This window comes from Acinonyx jubatus, chromosome B1 (assembly GCF_027475565.1).
Source record: "Acinonyx jubatus isolate Ajub_Pintada_27869175 chromosome B1, VMU_Ajub_asm_v1.0, whole genome shotgun sequence".
Taxonomy (NCBI): Eukaryota; Metazoa; Chordata; class Mammalia; order Carnivora; family Felidae; genus Acinonyx; species Acinonyx jubatus.
This window is the reverse complement of record NC_069382.1, coordinates 121,405,765-121,425,324: the sequence shown is the minus strand read 5'-3', so window position 1 is coordinate 121,425,324 and position 19,560 is coordinate 121,405,765. Positions and strand designations below refer to the sequence as shown.

Here is a 19,560-nt window from a genome sequence, read left to right as displayed (position 1 = left end):
CAGAAGGCTGTGCTTTATCCCTGTAGATCTTTAGTAGATCTGGTGAAGAAGGCATGCTATTTGAAGAAATGGAAAAAGGGTGTTTGCCACCTGACAAGAGTACAGTTGTGAGACAATAATTAAATCAAGATGGACAGCAGGTTTGGAACCTGCCAGTGTTAATGAAGATTTACTCACTAGTGACATTTGATCAGATCTATTGGGTGGATTTTTAGATTTCATTAGTTAAAGACATAAAACGGTCTGACTGATTAAAGAGGGGAAAAACAGTAGGGAGGGACCATAAATTACTATAGCCCAATTAGGTGCAGACAGTTTAGTGAGTGTTTATTACTAGTACAAAGGAAGATTTTCCAATTAGTTTAAAAGGTTTTGAAAACAACAGTTATAGGCACAGTGATTTAGACCAATTGCTGGAATAATGTATTGCGAGAAGTTTTATTGATTAAAAGTAAACTGATAAGTGATTTGTAGTGTTCATTGTTTATCAGTAGAACCCCTGCTGTAAGGTACAATTTTCTTCACAAGATCAATCGGAGGACTGGGCTAATTTCTTCTCACCCTGAAAATTGATAAGAATATGAAGGGAAGCTGTATAACCACTGAAAATACCACAATTACTTATTCAGGTTAATCATCAAGAAAGTGACATTGTATAAATCATTGGGAATTTACCTTGCCAGGCTGGGTCCTTCAAGCTGGTTTCACTGTCATAAGGTAGACCAAAGAAAGACAAAAGGGAGCCTAGGATTTAATCAACTGAAGCCATAAGCTACTGCAAAACCTGGAAATGGCAAGGAATCAAAGTTGCATAGACACCTTCTCCAATAATGACTACTAGAATTTATGACGATAATTTGGTGGGATACAGCCTAAGATGCAGGCTGGTAGCCTGGATGTCTCTTTTTTCCTTGAGGTATCTATATGACCTCTAGGAGTGCTGAGCAAGTGGGAAATCCCCACCACTTGGCCATAGGTCTTGGAGGAGGCATTTCATTGGCCACAGACTTCCTTACCATGTGGGATTAAATATGAAAATAAAGAGAGAAAAGCAACAAAATGATAGTCAAGTCTCTGGGTTCTGCAGATGAAAGCAATACTAATACATGCTACATGAAGCTATCACAACATATATTAACAAAAATTCTGCATAAGGAATAGAATGAACAAATATTTTCCTCATACAACCATTATTCTTTAAAAAGTAGCTTAACGGCAAACGATATTCCCTTTTCATTTCCTTACTGAAATATACTCTGAATGTGTCCATCTGAAAGAGTTGGCTCTTGTGGTTCTATTCTTTCTCATTCACTTTTTCTAATTTTGACTTTCCCAACTGAAATTCTAAAGCCAGAAGCAGCAGCTTGAAACGTCCAAAGGGCAGAGTAAGACAACAAACTAGCATTCCATCTGTTGTGACATTTAGTATTTGCTTTTTCTGAGAAACTGCTTAGTGAATCAACTTCATATTAGCTTTAAGAAATTAAGATCTCAGTTCACATGCATGTAATTTCCCCTGAGTTGGAATCAGTCTTCCTGGTTTGAATACCTGCACTGCTCTTCTGGGCTGCATGTGTGTGACATAGACTCATTTCTTGATTTCTCTGAACTTCAATTTGCTTGTCTGTAAAGTGGATAATAGTATTTAGCACATTTGATTGTTAAAAGAAATAATTGGGAGAATATATGTAAAGTACTCTCCACAATCCCTGGTACATAGGAAGTGCTCAATAAATGATAATTTTCTTATTCATATTTTTAATGTTTTTCTATTGCTACATTGTATACTGATTTATTGATGCAATGTAAACATGTTCTAATATTTCATATCATATCTAAAATTTTGTCATTAAACTAATTGTTTTTTTTAAGTTTACTTATTTATTTTTGAGAGAGAGAGAGAGAGAGCAAGAGAGAGAGAGAGAGAGAGAGAGAGAGAGAGAGCACATACAACCGGGGGAGGGGCAGAGAGAGAGGGAGACACGGAATCCAAAGTAGGCTCCAGGCTCTGAGCTGTCAGCACAGAGCCTGATGTGGAGCTTGAACTCATGGACCATGAGATCATGACCTTAACTGAAGTTGGATGCTTAACTGACTGAGCCACACAGGTGTCCTCTCATTAAACTAATTCTGACTGCATTTTCCTATGTAACAAGAGAAAAACATGCACAGAAGTAGACCATTCATTTCTCATTGTTTTTAATGTGAGTGTTCATAAGAGCAAAGATGCAACACTCCTCCAATCTGGCTCACATACTCAGGGGTTTAAAGGTTAGAAAACCTCAAATAAGTCTTGAATATATTGGGTACACAATCAGCGTCATTAAGGGGATTGATCTGGGTAACCAAATGTACTAAATGTCACTCTATACTAGCTAAACAATCACCTTAAGCAGGTAAAAATCAGTGACCAGTAAAAGATACTAGTTAAACTAACTTGCCAGTATTGTTTGTATGTAAGCAAGAGAGAGAGAAAGAGAGAAGCTAGAAGATTGAAAACCAAAGACCTCAACTGAAGATCAAAAACAAGGGCCATTATTCGTGTACTAAGTACATGAATAAAGTGCTAAGTGAATACCTGCCCCCCCCCCACTTATAAACTGTGTGAAAACCCAGAGAATCCTATTCCTGGCTTCCTGGAAGAGTATATAACCTAGTTAAGCTGGGCATCCTATTGAGCATTGGGAATTAACGTGTTCTTTGGCGTTGCTAGAAATAATTTTTCAGGGAAATAAATGTCTCGCATAAAATGGCCTTTTTCTCCACTAAGGACTTCTATCTATAAATGGAGATATTTTGACTTAAAAAATAAAAATGGCATATTAATTTCACTTCTAATTTCAGATGAATACCTATTTAAATTCTCCACATTGCATAAGAGCTGTCAAAGCATATTTATTGAGATATACTCTTTCAGGTATCCACCCTAACAATATTTGGGTCTGAGAACACAAGAGGACTATGGACAACCAATTCTGCTATCTGACACAGATGTGATCCCCTTTCTAATACGTATGTGGGAATAAATCAAGTAGTCTTATGCCAAAACCCACTAGCAATCTGAACAATAAACTTAGAAACTAGCAGTTACTTTCTATCATCAAATCCTTTCCATGATGCCTTTGAAATAGCTCACATATCTATTCTCTTGTTCATATTTACAATTTTCATTTTCATTTTGTGCCATTATTTCTTTGACTCTAAATTACAGCAATTATTTCATAAATGACTCCATTGCCTCTGTTTTTTTTTTCTTTATTCAAATCTATGATCCTAAAATCTTTTGTGAGCACTTACCATATGTCAGATGTCATGGTGAAGGTCTGACACATAGAATCTCACCTAATCCTCCCAGTCACCCTGAGTTAGGAGGTGATAATGTGGGTTGGTTCTTTCAACATTGAATCTAACTTCTTCCCAGTGTCCCTTCCTGGGTTCAGAGGTGGGAACGCTCAGTGCCACATTTCCGAGACTCATTTCTAGACGAGGGAAATCAGGGCATCATTCATATGCATTCATGCAAAATGCAAACTGGAACTGAGTGAAGTTGAGAAAGATACAGAACTGGAGGTGTCCATTTTCTGTTAGAAACTGTAGCAGAGATGCCATGACTGCACCTAAGAGATGTAGTGGTGACATTTCAATATAGCAGTGCATCCTGATCATGACAAAAGCAGGAGTTTCTGTGGTGGTCCAGTCCCACAGCGTGGCTTTGGGCATCACTTTCAAATCTTAGCATAAATACTGCTTTCTTCAGTCAATGCTTCCAAAAGGCGCGTAATATCCTGTAGTGACTCTCTACATGCTTAAACTAGTCAGAGAGGATTATGGTAACTGCGAATGGGTACTAGACTCTATATGTAAATATATTCCCACTGGACATTAGAAAGAGAGTAGTTAAATGTCTGTTAAGTTTATACAGATGAGTAAGTAAGTGTTTGGGATTCCAATCCAGGGAAAACTGTCTGAAACCATGATTTGAAATACTATGGTAGGAAGAGTGTGTACTTTCCCTGTTCTATTCTCTCCTTGTAAATTCCTTGCTGCTGACAAGATGAAGTCTAATTACCTTCACTTGTCACCAAAAGCCATTTTTAGCTCACCCCAAGCTTCTCTCTTATTTCTTTGTCTTTTTCTCCCCCAGAGCATACTACCTTCCAGTCCCACTGAACTTACTCCTGGCCTTGCCCATCTATTTTGTATTTCACTCCAATTCTTTGGTCCGGAATTCTTCCCATCCACTTATCCAAATTCTACCCATGCTTTGGAGAATTTATTCTTAAACTATTTTTCTGAGAAAACTGTAGTGCATAATGATCCTTCCTCTTTAATTTCATGTTACTTTAAAGCACAGAATAACCAATTGAGACAGGAGACTGAAAATAGTTAAAGGGTGATTTAAGGAAAAAAAAAAGTATTATTACCAAGAGATGTAGTGGTGACCTGGGAAATATTCCTAAGTTAGGCAGAAACAAAAGATGTCTACCTAATCACTAAAATACTTAGGTATAAATTATGGAAAGCTAGTATGAATCTGCATAGGAGGAAACATTATAATGATTTGGGAAGTTTGAATGGATTAATCATGCATGTGGGTAAAAGTATGCCAATTAGATGTTTTTCAAAAAGTCATTGATGAGGGGTATCAATCATTTCAAGGTAATAATCATTATGTTTTTCCAGCAGATTTGAAAGAAAAAGAAGAACGACAACAATAAGTAGATCTAAAGGGCACATCTATGAGGGAACAATGCTAATAATCCTGGTGTTTTTCAGGTATCAGAACTAGGATTGCTCTCAGTGACAGATTGTATTATGTTCTAAATTATTTTCTCTCTCTTCCCTGTTATAAGATTATACATTTCTATCTTTTATTGTGTAACTTTCTATGGAAGGAGTATACTTTCCAACCTCAGTGGTACCATGCTGGTCCAAGTGATTTGCCTTGGTCAATGAAATTTGGCTAGAAGTGAGAATATGCCAAAGGTTAGCAGAAGCTTTGAGAGCCATTGCATGCTTTAGTTTGGTCTCCTTTCCTCTCTTAGAAGAATAGCATGTTCTAGATACGACCTTCAGGCTCTATTTTTAGCCTGCATTCTGGAATAAGGCAGAAATGTGGGGCAGAAGCAGAACTACTGTGACAAGTAGCTAATACAAAATAGGAACAAGGAAAAAGGCAAAACCAAACCACAAAAGAACCAACCTTTAATTCTTATAAACTACTCGAGACTTTTGGGAAGGTCAGTTGTAATGGCAATGTGACCTAGAAAAAAAAATTGATGAAATCTTATGTAAAGAGTTGAATAACTATATATGCATAATCTTATGTAAATTTTGTTGAGTGACTTGGAGAAAAGCCTACTTTGTTTTCCCTTCAAATTGCAGAAGGGAAATGACACAGAATAATTTTTTAACAAAGAGTCATTTTGAATAATTAAATGAAAACAGGTAAATTACCTGAACATTTGCTATGTCTCAAGCATTATGCCCCCAGCTTGAACAACTTTATTTTCAGTATCCTATTTAGTCCTCGCTAAAACCCTATTGCAAATGAATCCCTTTACTGGTAGGGAAACTCACTTGCCCAAAGTCACAGGTCTACTACCATGCACGCTCATTAAAACCTGGCTTCAAGTGCCTGGCTTTCAAACATTTATTCGTTTTGGAGTGAACAGGTGATATATAACCCACGCATGAAGTGGTAATCCAAACAGGGTAATGGAATTGAAAACCCCGAAAAGGTAGAAATTACTCTAGAAAGGGTAAGAAAGAGCACCTGTAAAGCATCTGAATAAAAGCAACTGACACACTATAGATGTTGAAAATAAAAGTTTCAAGATGCAACTGAAATCTAAAAAGCCATGAAGAGTGTGAAATAAATGGATAGGACTTCAGACATAAATTTCAAACTATAATGACTTATTTCTTATTTTGCTTGAATACATTTAATTTAGATTTAATAAAATTGTATTATGGGTTGAATCCTGTGTCCCCCATTCATCTGTTGAAGTCTTAACCCCTACTACCTCAGAGTATGACCTTATTTTGAAATAGAGTTTTTGCAGATGTAATTAGTTAAATTAAGATGAGGTCATATTGGATTAAGATGGGCCTCTAAATCCAACATGACAGGCATCTTTATAAAAAGGGGAAATTTGAACACAGGCATGCACATAAGTAAATGCCAAGTGAAGATCAAGGCACAGAACAAGGTGATGAAGGAGAAGCTGAAGATTGCTGTCCAACCACCAGAAGAAGCTAGGAAAGAGGAATAGAAAAGATTTCTCCCTCGCAGCCATCAGAAGGAGCCAGTCTCACCATGGGTTTTCCAGTCTCCAGGAAACAAGAGACAACACCTTTCTGTTATTTAGGCGACCCAGTTGGTGGTACTTTGTCACCCTAGCAGCCCTAGTAAACTAATACGAAAGGATTACTAACTTAGAAAATAAGTTGTAAACTTCAAGAACATACTTCATTACAATGGGATAATAATCAATTTATCAATATAATAAAAAGAAGCATATATAAATTCATAATTCGTAAAGCAATAATGAGCTATGGAGAGCAATTATGACATGTTCTTGCTTCTAGTCTTTGAGGCTGACTTGAGGGAGAGAACCTGATGGCATGAAAAAATTTTAGTTTATGAGATGAAAGGGATAGACATTCGAGGTTACTTCAGTAATTATGGTTATTTCAATCAGACTGGGATAATTTTCCCAATTTAATTTTTAGTATTTCCCAAGAGTGCCTAATATCTCCTTGAAACATCTTAGTTACCTCAAAAAATGTAGGCATAGTGGGAAGGACAGAAGTACCATGTCTCCCCTGGAAACAGTATATTCTTTCATGTGCTCTAGCATTCAGCTGAAAGCAGCCAGAGAAGAGTTAATTCACATCCCAGATGCCTAACTTACTCCCTGCAAGCAAATTACTCGACGGCGGGACAAGGTCATTCTTCATTTTAACCATTACCATAGCATTTTATATTGTCATGTGCTATGTGGTTTCACAATCCTTAAAATCCCCTGGTGAAGTAAAGGGGATGACAAACACAATTATGTTTGATTTACAGACAAGGGAGCTGGGACGCAAGCAGGAGACAAAGCCGTCATTGGTAAGGGCCATCCCAGAAGGCAGGAGCTCTGGCTCGGGTCTCTATCATGTGGAGTGCACGAATAAACCTAAGGGATATTAACTATGCATGTAATTCTTACATTTCTTGAAACTTCAGCTCCCCACCCAAGCTGATTTTGGGCAGCAGCCATCTGTCAAAGAACAAAAGTTATGAAGCAAGTTAAGTACAAATTGTGTACAGCATGTTAGAATTTCAGGATTAGAGATGTCTGCAAAGTCAAAATGAAACACTGTAACTTAAAATCAATTTCCTAAAAGAGTATCAGGAGGACTAAGGACAAACACTCCCATGTGACACTATGTTGACAGGTGAATCCAGTCAAAAACATTAGTGGAGGTATGTGCAGGGGCCAGAAGGGACAAAGCTTAGGAAAAATACAAAAAATTCAATTACTTAGCATATTTTTCATCTGAAAATCCATATTAATTTGAGAAAAGAATCACTATTTCTACTTTGTTGCTTCATTATGAGATCAAAGTGTGACATGGCATTTATTTCAATGAGCCTGTCTTACCTACACTTGCAGTATGTAAACTCAGCTTTTGTCCAAGTATCGCCTGTAAAGCAACACTGGGCTTTTTGTTGTTATTGTTCTGGGGGCGTATTTTTATATCCAAGCCCACAACCTAGGATCCAGTTTCTTGAAAACTGTTAGAAGTTTTAAAATGAAATATCCAAAAGAGCCCTTAAGTCAACATTCAAGTCTCAGCTGGAATCTTGGGTATTGGACTGCAAGGTCAGGGTGGCTGGTTCATTTTCAAATTTCTGAAGTTGAATGTTGGACATTTCATGTCTGTGTCAAGGTAAATCCTAAGATACCAGCAGCCAGAGAAGATGTGATTTCATGTAATTTAATGTTTACTGGCTTTTATTTTATAAAGTTTGAAATGTTCTTACCCATTTTCCTGCTGCCAATCAGAGATCCAGTGCTGCCCTGAATGTCTCATTGATTCCAAAATCAATGCCTGTGCTGCCACTGCTTAAGAGAACATGATTGCTCTTTCAAAGCAAGAGGCTGGCTAGAGAGGGCCCTTCTGAGTTTGATCAATTTTCCCACAATGAGGCAGAAGAGTTAAGAATCAGTGTGATGACCTATTTATATTGGTGTCACTCAGGTCCAGGGCTCTTCTGGCACAGAGACTTACAGATGGGAATTACAATCTGGGGGATGACAAGTGTGGAAACAGCTGTCACAAATCTATGACAGAGCACGTCAAAGCTTTTCTAGTGATTTCACAATTTAGTAAAATGGACACATAATTAGACTTAATTGTAGGATACAAATCACACTCTTTAATACAATTATAGAATTTCTTGTTTGGTGGCAAGACTATAGTATCTACTAAGCTAAATACCTTTCTTAACAGACCAAGCAAATTTATTATTATTATATGCTATCACATGTAACAATGGGAAGTGTCTTCAGATATCCTTCACTTGGACTTTAAGATAAAATTCTACCCATTACAAATATTTGGAAAGAAGTTTCTACTTTAGTGAGAACTTAAACTTCAAAAGAATGCACATTTAGTGGGGGCATCTTTTTTTTTTCACAAATCATTTTTTTGTTGTGGTGGTGGTAAAAATCACATAACATAAAGTTCACCATTTTAACTATTATTTATTTTTTAATTTTTATTCAAGTTATTTTTTTATTTTTTTTAAATTAATTTTTTTAAATGTTTTAATTTATTTTTGAGAAGAGAGAGACAGAGCATGAGCGGGGGAGGGGAGAGAGAAAGAGAGAGACACAGAATCCGAAGCAGGCTCCAGGCTCTGAGCTGTCGGCACAGAACCTGATGTGGGGCTTGAACTCACAAGCTGTGAGATCATGACCTGTGCTGAAGTTGGACGCTTAACCAACTGAGCCACCCAGGTGCCCCGATTTAAGTTATTTTTAAATTTACATCCAAGTTAGTTAGCATATAGTGCAACAATGATTTCAGGAGTAGATTCCTTCACGTCCCTTAACCATTTAGCCCACCCACCCCCACAACCCCTTTAGTAACCCTCTGTTTGTTCTCCATATTTAAGAGTCTCTTATGTTTTGTCCCTGTCCCTGTTTTTATATTATTTTTGCTTCCCTTCCCTTATGTTCATCTGTTTTGTACCTTAATGTCCTCATATGAGTGAAGTCATATGATATTTGTCTTTCTCTGACTAATTTGCTTAGCATACTACCCTTCAGTTCCATCCATGTAGTTGCAAATGGCAAGATTTCATTCTTTTTGATGGCTGAGTAATACTCCATTGTATACCATATGTATACCACATCTTCTTTATCCATTCATCCATTGATGGACATTTGGGGTCTTTCCATTCTTTGGCTATTGTCGACAGTGCTGCTATAAACATTGGGGTGCATGTGCCCCGTTGAAACAGCACACCTGTATCCCTTGAATAAATACCTATTAGTACAATTGCTGGGTCATAGGGTAGTTCTATTTTTAATTTTTTTAGGAACCTCCAGACTGTTTTCCAGAGTGGCTGCACCAGTTTGTATTCCCACCAGCAGTGCAAAAGAGATCCTCTTTCTCCGCATCCTCGCCAACATCTGTTAATGCCTGAGTTGTTAATGTTAGCCATTCTGACAGGTGTGAGGTGGTATCTCATTGTGGTTTTGGTTTGTATTTCCCTGATGATAAGTGATGTTGAGCATTTTTTCATGTGTTGGTTGGCCATCTGGATATCTTCTTTGGAGAAATGTCTATTCATGTCTTTTGCCCATTTCTTCACTGGCTTATTTGGTTTTTGGGTGTTGAGTTTGATAAGTTCTTTATAGATTTTGGATATTAACTCTGTATCTGACATGTCATTTGCAAATATCTTAAGTGTGCAATTTGGTAGGATTTAGTATATTCACAATGTTGTGCAACCATCACCTCTACCTAACGTCAGAATACTTTCATCAGTCCAACAGGAACCTCCATACTCATTAAAAAGTCACTACCCATTTGTCCTTACCCACAAACTGGCAACCACTCATCCATTTCCTAACTCTACAAATTTGCCTGCTCTGGGTATTTTATATAAACAGAATCATACAATATATGTTCTTTGTGTCTGACTTAAACTTTTACGAAGCATAATGTTTTCAAAGTTATCCATGCTATAGCATGTATCAGTGCTTCATTACTCTTCATGGCTGGATAATATTCTATTGTACAGATACACCACATTTTGTTTATCCACTCTACAGTTTATCAATATCTGTGTTGTTTCCATCTTTTGACTACTCTAAATAGTGCTGTTATGAACATCCAACTATAAGATTTAGCTTGAATATCAATTTTAAAATCTTTGCAGTATACACCTAGGAATAGAATAACTGGATCACATGGTGATTCTATGTTTAATTAACTGAAAAACTGACAAACTGTTTTTCATAGTGACTGTACTATTTAACATAGCAGCAATATATGGGTGTTCCAATTTCTCCATCTCTTTGAAATATTTGTCATTTATTATTATTATTATTATTTTCATCTTACTGAGTGTTAATTGGTATCTCATTGTGTTTTGATTTACATTGATCAAATGATAAATTATGGGCAACTTTTCATGTGCTTATTGATCATTAGTATATCTTCTGTGGAGAGATTTCCTTTTTTCAAAATTTTTTCTTTTTTTTTTTCCTTTGGAGAAATTTCTATTCAAGGACTTCACCCAATTTTTAATTGGACTATTTGTCTTTTTGTTCTTGGTAGTACGGATTCTTTACATATTCTGGATACTGGATTCTTTTCATATGATTTGCCAATATTTTGTCCCATTATGTGGGTTTCATTTTCACTTTCTTCATAGTGTCTTTTGATTCACAAATGTTTTTAATTTTGATGAGGTCCCATTCATCTATTTTTTCCTTTATTGCTTGTGTTTTTGGTGTTCTATCTAAGAAACCATTGCCAAATCCAAGGTCATGAAGATTTACTTCTGTTTTCTTTTTTTAAATGTTCATTTATTTATTTTTGAAAGAGAGGGAGAGAGATGGTAAGCGGAGGTGGAGGGGGCAGAGAGAGAGAGAAAGAGACAGATATTTCGAAGCAGGCTTCCCACTGCCAGCACAGAGCCTGATGCAGGGCTTGACCTCACGAACTGTGAGATCATGTCCTGAGCTGAAATCCAGAGTCAGACACAACCAACTGAGCCACCCAGGCGCCGCACCTCTGTTTTCTAAGAATTTTGTACTTTTAGCTCTGACATTTAGTTATTTATTCATTTATTTAATTTTTGTATATAGTATGAGGAAAGGGTACAATTTCATTCTTTTGCATGTGGATAGCCAACTGTCCTAGCATCATTTGTTAAAGACAATATTCTTTCCCATTGAATGGTTTGGCCACCCTTGTTGAAATAAATTGATCACAAATGTATTAGTTTATTTCTAGATTCTCAATTCTATTCCATTAATCTATGTCTCTATCCTTATGTTAGTACTACACTCTTTTGATCACTATAGCTTTGTAGTAAGTTTTGGTATTAAGAAATATGAGTACTCCAACCTTGCTCTTTTCCAAGATTGTTTTGGCTATTTGTGGTCCCTTGAAATTCTATATGAATTTTAGAATCAGCTCTTCCATTTCTTAAAAAAATAAATTAAAAAAAGGACATTAAGACTTTGATGGGGACTTCATTAATCAGTATGTTGCTTTAGAGAATAATTCCATTTTAACAATATTGTGTCTTCTGATCCATGAACATGAGATGTCTTTCCATCTATTTAGGTCTTCTATAATATTTTTAGCAATGTTTCATAGTTTTCAGTGTACCAGACTTGTACCTCCTTGGTTAAAGGTATCCCTAAGTATTTCATTCTTTTTATGCTATTATAATGAAATTGTTCTCTTGATTTCCCTTGTGAATTGTTCTTTGCTGGTGTATATAAATACAACTTATTTTTGCATATTGCTCTTGTATCCTCCAACTTTGCTTAATTGATTTCATAAAACTGTTTTATATTATGGTAACTAGTCAAAAACAGACTAGAGAATGTCTGGATAATGGGTACAATGGGTTACCACAGAGTAAGCATTATGCTTTAAAGAAATCAATAGGATGAGTTTTTTAATCATGTTTCTATTTTAGTTGATATTATGGCTATTATCACATACTTATTTCATAAATTAATAGTGACTTTAAGATATACCCTTCTGGATGTGACTGAAACAATCATCATATATACTGGCTTTCAGAATGACTTTTTAAAAATTTTTTAATGTTTATTTTTGAGAGAGACAGAGAGACAGAGAGAGAGACAGAACAAGTGGGGGAGGGGCAGACAGAGGGGAAGACACAGAATCTGAAGCAGGGTCCAGGCTCTGAGCTGTCAGCACAGAGCCAGACGCGGGGCTCGAACCCACAAACAGTGAGATCACGACCTGAATGGAAGTCGGATGCTTAACCGACTGAGCCAGCCAGGCACCCCCAGAATGACTATTATTTATGCTTACAAAATGTTGTTTGTTTCATGGATAAATAATAAAACTGCCTGCCCAAGACCTATGAATCATTAGAAAAAGCAAAAAGGAACCTAGTAGTTAAGCAAAATATAATTTTTAATAAGAAGACATGGTGAAAAGATATAAAGACTTATTTAACATTTAAGAGTTGCATATATTTTTTGTGAAAATTTGTATCTTAAATAGCACTTTGGTTCTGGTGAGGTCATCGGTCCTCTTTATCTATTGGTAGAAACTTCATAGTATTTACAAAGTTTAAACCAGAGCACCAGAAAGTCTGCCACCAGAAAAAAAAAAAAATACAGGGCCACCTGGGTGGTTCAGTCAGTTGAGCGCCCGACTTTGGCTCAGGTCACGATCTCACATTTCGTGGGTTCGAGCTCCGCATCAGGGTCTGTGCTGTCAGCTCAGAGCCTGGAGCCTGCTTCCGATTCTGTGTCTCCCTCTCTCTCTGCCCCTCCCCTGCTCTGTTGGGCTCTGTCTCTCTCTCCAAAATAAATAAACATTAAAAACTTTTTAAAAATATATAAAATTTATGCCATAAAATGTTGAGTAAATTTTATCAGTAAGCAGAAAGGACTTATACAAAACTAAAAAGTTTAGTGATGATAAAAGAGAAGTGACCATGGGCCAGCAGAAAGAATCTAGCTCTGAGGGAATTATATGATTAAAAAAGGTGGGAATGAAAACTTAATTTTCTAGCAATAAAGAAAAAGAGCTGAAATAGAAATAGGTTGTCTCAGGGATGAGATTGATCACAAAGAAAATCTGAAGGAGCTGAATGGTTCATGGCCAAATACAGGGGAAGAATCAGGGGAAGGCCTACTTGGGGAAGAATCAGATTCCAAATTAAGAGCTTAATGAGCAAAGTTAGCAGTGTGCGGGGAACTTAAGCTACAGAATTGTGAAACTATGCAATAGCTATCTGTGGTACTGGTGGAACCTGAGCTCTCTAGGCAGAAGTATGAAGCAACTGGCTGAAAATATTTTAGGGCAAGTAAATAGGATACAGTTTATGGCATCAAGGTCATGGCATTTAGAATAAACTTGTTTTAAAGCCCTAGATTAAATTCCCTGGAGTGATGGCAGTAAGAGGTGACCAGTGACAAATTAACAGGAGTCGCTCTTTAGTATTTGCTCTAAGTCAGCTTTGTCATGCTGATCTGATGGTGTCTGAAAGTTCAAGCCAGCATCCATCACTTAGCGTTCCCAATTTTAGAGGGTGTTCATATACAGAGATAAACCTTTCTTCCAGCAAGGTCAACATGTGAATACACTGGTTGTCTTAAAGCTAAACATCTAAGTTAGTGGGTGATTATTTCCTTCATGAAATAAATTATTCTTCATTTACAGAAGTTTTAAATATGACATCTCTGATCTCATAATCAAAATGGTTCCAATTTAAAAAGAAAAATGAATCCCTAGAGTATTAGGAGAGTATCTTTTACATTAAGGTAAGAGAGACTCATGGAAAATATTCATTCTTCCATTTAGTGGACCCTGAAATACAATACCCAGGCTCCTTTTGGTGAAGGACTTACTGCCTCAGCTGCTGGGGAGTACTGTTGCCAGATAGCTTTGAACTGTCCACCCCTTCTAGGGATTGATTCAGCTACAGAGAGCTACCTTACACAAGGTCACACTCATTCCTGAGGCGGCCCACACCTAATGACTGATATATGCAGGAGTATAAAGGCCACCCATTTTAACACAAAGGAGCCCAACTCTGAAAGTCCCACTTTATCTGTAGAGCACCACACGGGGTTGACTAGGGCTGCTACTGAGCTTGGATGAAACCACTTCTCCCTCTGCTCAGTCCTGCTCCTCGCCCCCTCTTCTGTAACTGTTGATCTTAGGATCCTTAAAAAACATTCTGCATGTTAAATTGCCTCCATACTGGAGACTGCTCCCAAAGGAGTCCAATTTCTAACATGATACAAAACACATCAAACATATATATATATATATATATATATATACACAAAATGCATCCAGATTGTAAAAATGTACATATTCCAAATAAAATATGTAAAAAAAATATATCTAGATGATTGAATCATACACATATTTTCAGAGATTATAGAGAAATGAGGGGAAATGATAAAAAATGGAACAGCTTTGATGACATGAAGTGGAGAATTAAGGTTGAAACTAACATAAATATAGTTAAAAATAGTGGTTAATAGGAATGTGTGGGCATATATTCTGAATGATATGACATTCCATTAAAAATGTTTATTTATTTTGAGAGAGAGAGAAAGCAAGGCAGTGTATGGGCAGAGAGAGAGAGAGAGAGAAGCCCAAGCAGGCCCACACTCTCAGAGCAGAGTCCCTCGCGGATCTCAGAACCATGGGATCATTACCAGAGCCAAAATCAAGCGTAAGGCACTCAACCAACTAAGCCACCCAGGGCCCCTCCATTTTTTTTTAATGACTATCACTAGAAGTTAAAAAAGGTGTTCCCCTTCTTTCTTCTCATCCATAATAAAGTATAATTTACCTACATTTTCTGTTGATGTGCAAAATAAATAAAATTAATAAAATTGAAAAAAGGCAAAAAAGAATGGAAATTGGAACAGGAAAAGAAAAAAGTCATTGATCATTTTACAGTATTCATTCATCTATTTTTTTAATTTTATTTTCACTTCCAATATTGATCTATACACAGACTTTTTTTTAAATTTTACCAAAGTAAAATTTGATATTGCTTACAGATTTTGTTGACTTCCCATCACAAACATTCGTTATTGGCCCCCAAAGCACATTTTAACTAATAATAAAAAGGTTACACATTAAATCTATTCTTATATTGCCTCAAAAGATACATCTAAATTTTAGATTGTGACTCATGCATATCGTGTTACTTTGTTAGGGCTGCAGGAACAAAGTACTACAAACTGACTGGCTTAAACAATAGAATACTGACTCAGTCCTGGAGGCTTGAAGTTTGAGATAGTTTAAAGAGGTAATCTACACATGGAGTTCTGTCTGTGTGCATCCATAATGAGAGAAATTTTCTCCCTTTTACAGGTATGGAGTCATATTGGATTAGGGCACACCCAAATAATCTGTTTTAACTTGATCATCTATAGCTGTTCCATTTCCAAATAAAGTCACATTCACAGGTACTGGGAATGAGGACTTCAACATCTTTTTGAAGAACATAATTCAACCATACACATATGGAAGATTCTTTTTATCTGTACAAGTTACAAGTCCTAGTAAAATATGAACAATGAAGGTGGCCTAATATTTTTGACAACGTTGCAGTAATATGTAGCCTAAACAAAAGGAGAAGAAAAAACACCTTACTTTGTTTCGCTGCATCTTTTATTTTATTGCCAATCTGGGATAGGCAGAATTAACATGTACTGAGTATTTGACTATTACATGCAAAATATTTTGCTACGGGGGTGCCTAGGTGGCTCAAGGGTTCAGTGTCTAACTCTTGATTTCAGCTCAGGTCTTGATCTCACAGCTCTGAGATTGAGCTTTGAGCCCAGGCTCTAGACTGCATGTGGAGCCTGCTTAAGATTCTCTCTCTCTCCCTCTCATTCTGACCCTCCCCCTTCTTCTCTCTCTTTCTCTAAAGAAAAAAAAAAGTATTTTCCTATGCATTTTGGATGATATGAAGATATATAAGTTGAAGACTTTGAAGAGTTTCTATCATATTTATAAAAAGATCAAAACATTAAGAATACAAAGACATTTAAGTCTACTTTCTGCAATTTAAGGAAAATGTTATACTAGTGTTCTTCCATTTTATACACATTTCTTCATTGCAGGATTGGGTTTGTACTCTGTGAGCTGGAAGTTATGAAAAGTCCTTGAATCTTGTAATTATATGAATTTATACCACTAACTGCATTGAGAATGTAATAGAATAGGACTTATCAATTGTTAAAGAAAGTGTAAAGCATTTTTATTGCTGAATAAAACAATGATGTATTACACAAAATTTTCAAATGGTAGCTAACCTCCTTTCTAGGATCAGCAGTTTACATTTATTTGACATACATGGAAAGTTATCCTTAGGAATTAATTTCATAACTTTAATTGGGGATGAAGAGCTTTATACACAGGATTTGGGAAAGTACCATTTCCTTTCCTAAAAATTTGTTCTGTGACCCCTTAGCAAACAGCCTGCAATACATTATCATTTTTACATAAGAACCAGAGTGATTAATGCTGTATTCAAATTGCTTGTCTCACTTTCTTTTTAGTTTTTAAACATTTTGTTTTTAATTAATCTCTACACCCAACGTGGGGCCTGAACTCACAACCGTGAGATCAAGAGTTGCACACTCCACAGAATAAGCCAGCCATGTGCCCTGCTTGTCTCACTATTGTTTAAGAAAAGAATAAGAATTAACATAAGTAAGAAACACTCTCTAAGAAGGTGGGTTTAAGTGTCATGTTCCACGTAATCCTACAGATTACATAGATCCTTATTCACTTTTGAAGCAATTTACAAGATGAAGTTCAAAATGAGGCAATTTGTATTTTTAGAGCAGTGTCTTTCTTTTTATAGATCATTTTGCAACAAGATTTAAGACATATTTAGCCACGGGAAGAGAAGATAAGCTTTAGTAATGAATTTATGCCTCCCCTATGATGTTATCTACTAAGAATAATTTTAAATCCCACTTCAGATCTTTTATTATTTGACTGTAGAGAAAATTATATGTAGAGGCACTAAGGCAAACTGAAGGCAGTTCATCAACAAAATCTACATCATGTGAAGATAAAATCATAATCCTCAGAGTATATATCATTCTGGATATCTGAATTATCTATACAGCTGAGCTAGAAGTAACCCTTTAAATACTATCAATGAAAATTTTTAATTATTTTTTAAAATGTTTATTTATTTATTTTGAGAGAGAGAGACAGAGACAGAGAGAGAAGGAGAGAGAGAAAATCTCAAGCAAGCTCCACATTGTCAGTGCAGAGCCCAATGCAGGGCTCAATCTGACAAACCGTGAGATCATGACCTGAGCAGAAAGCAGGAGTCGGACACTCAACTAACTGAGTCACCCAGGTGCCCCCAAATTTTAATTATTTTTAATGGACAAATTTCTTAAATTGGCTATGTGCTTCACTGTCATGTTAAGTAGAAGTTTAATGAAACTTTCTTGAGAACTTAGTCATCATTATATAATATTTCTTACTTAATGTGGCAAAATATGATTTTAGACATAGATGTATAATGAGAAGACTTATAGTCCTGAAATGGCCCTGACCAAGACAAGGGTTCTGAATTTTCTTTTCTGATGTCGGTTGTTTTTTTAATTATCCGTTGCCTCATATAGAAGCTGCCTTGTGAAATATTAAAAGGTATCTCATGGATTGATGTCATCTTGTTCTATGTGCTATCTTACTGTTTAGAAAATTGTAATCCTTATTGTGTTAGTTAATATCACTCAAAGTTTTGTCTTTGAACATCATAGGCTCAAAACCATTTCCAAAAATTTTATATCCTTTCTTCTATGTTAAATACCTTACTTTCAAAAAAGCATAGAGAAAACGCTCCACATCTTTTCAAGAATTAGTTAAAAATTTTGGATAAGTAGCTTACTGTAAGTTTTACACATACACACACACACACACACACACACACACACATGAGATAATTCTGCAGATGAGACTCCAAGATTTTCTTAGTGCTTGACATTTATTAGAATTCTAGGTATAAGTAATATTAGGAATCCTACATAAACAAATTTATGTTCAGTAGTTATGAGTGCGAGATTACAAATAAAAGCTTTGCTATCTAGGGGCGCCTGGGTGGCTCAGTCGGTTAAGCGTCCAACTTCAGCCAGGTCACGATCTCGCGGTCCGTGAGTTCGAGCTCCACGTCAGGCTCTGTACTCACAGCTCAGAGCCCAGAGCCTGTTTCAGATTCTGTGTCTCCCTCTCTCTCTGCCCCTCCCCCGTTCATGCTCTGTCTCTCTCTGTCCCAAAAATTTAAAAAAAAAAAAAAGTTGAAAAAAAAAAGTTTTGCTATCTTGAATTTTATAGGTAAGACTCAGCTTTTAAAGTATATATATATATATATATATATATTTACTATAAAAGTAAATTATAGTTTTAAAATTTGTAGTTTAGAGTATATATAGTTTAAATGGTATATATATACATGTATATATATATATATATATAATTTCTAAATAGTCTCTGTTAAATATAATGTATAATTTATCTGTATAGATAAAATTTTAATTTATAAGTGTTTAGTATTAAATCTCATGAAAACTGTTTCATCCATTTCCTCCAAATTTAGGGATAACCATGGTAAGGCCTGATTTAAAATAATGAAAAATAGGGCACATAAAATACATTTCCAGCAACCTTGGAGATAAAGAGGTAGATAATAATTTTGCAGAGCTGTTAAAAATGAGGTACAGTGCTAGTTTTTAAGTAGCTGCTGATTGGAAGAAATATACTATATAGTATTAATACACCAGAAAGCAAGAGGATAATAAGTTTAAAATCAGATACAATTAGAAGTCACAAGGGAAGATCATTCAAATCATAGATCCTGTTTGCCATGTAGATACTCCTCACATGGAGAACTGTAGGCAGCACGCCCTAGTGTGAGTTAGAGCAGGGATTCATCCATGTTACCATGGTTAATGAAAAACCTAGGCAACATCGGGAAGAACTGACAGTGTAACAGTAACAGCATACATCTTGAGAGTGTGCACATGATGGGTTGTCCTGCTCATGAAATCTCTTTTGTAATAACATTTACTATCCTGAACATTAACACATTAAGCAAAGGTTAAATTGGATACTGACATTAAGAACAAGAGACAATTTAAAAATACTTCTAAACAAAAAATTGCAACCTCAAAATGAGCTCTATAATTATCAAATAAGAGACAGTTACCTCAAGGAAAACTAATATTAAGTGATAGTGATGGTTCAAGTGAAAGAGATGAAAAGTAACTAAAGCAAATA

General features: G+C 36.0%; 1 protein-coding gene across 3 annotated transcripts in view; it reads right to left on the bottom strand.

Moving 5' to 3' along the window:
- The window catches only part of STPG2 (sperm tail PG-rich repeat containing 2), a 598,009-nt gene that overhangs the window by 46,075 nt on the left and 532,374 nt on the right, over positions 1 to 19,560 (bottom strand). The gene's annotated exons all lie outside the window — the stretch shown is intronic.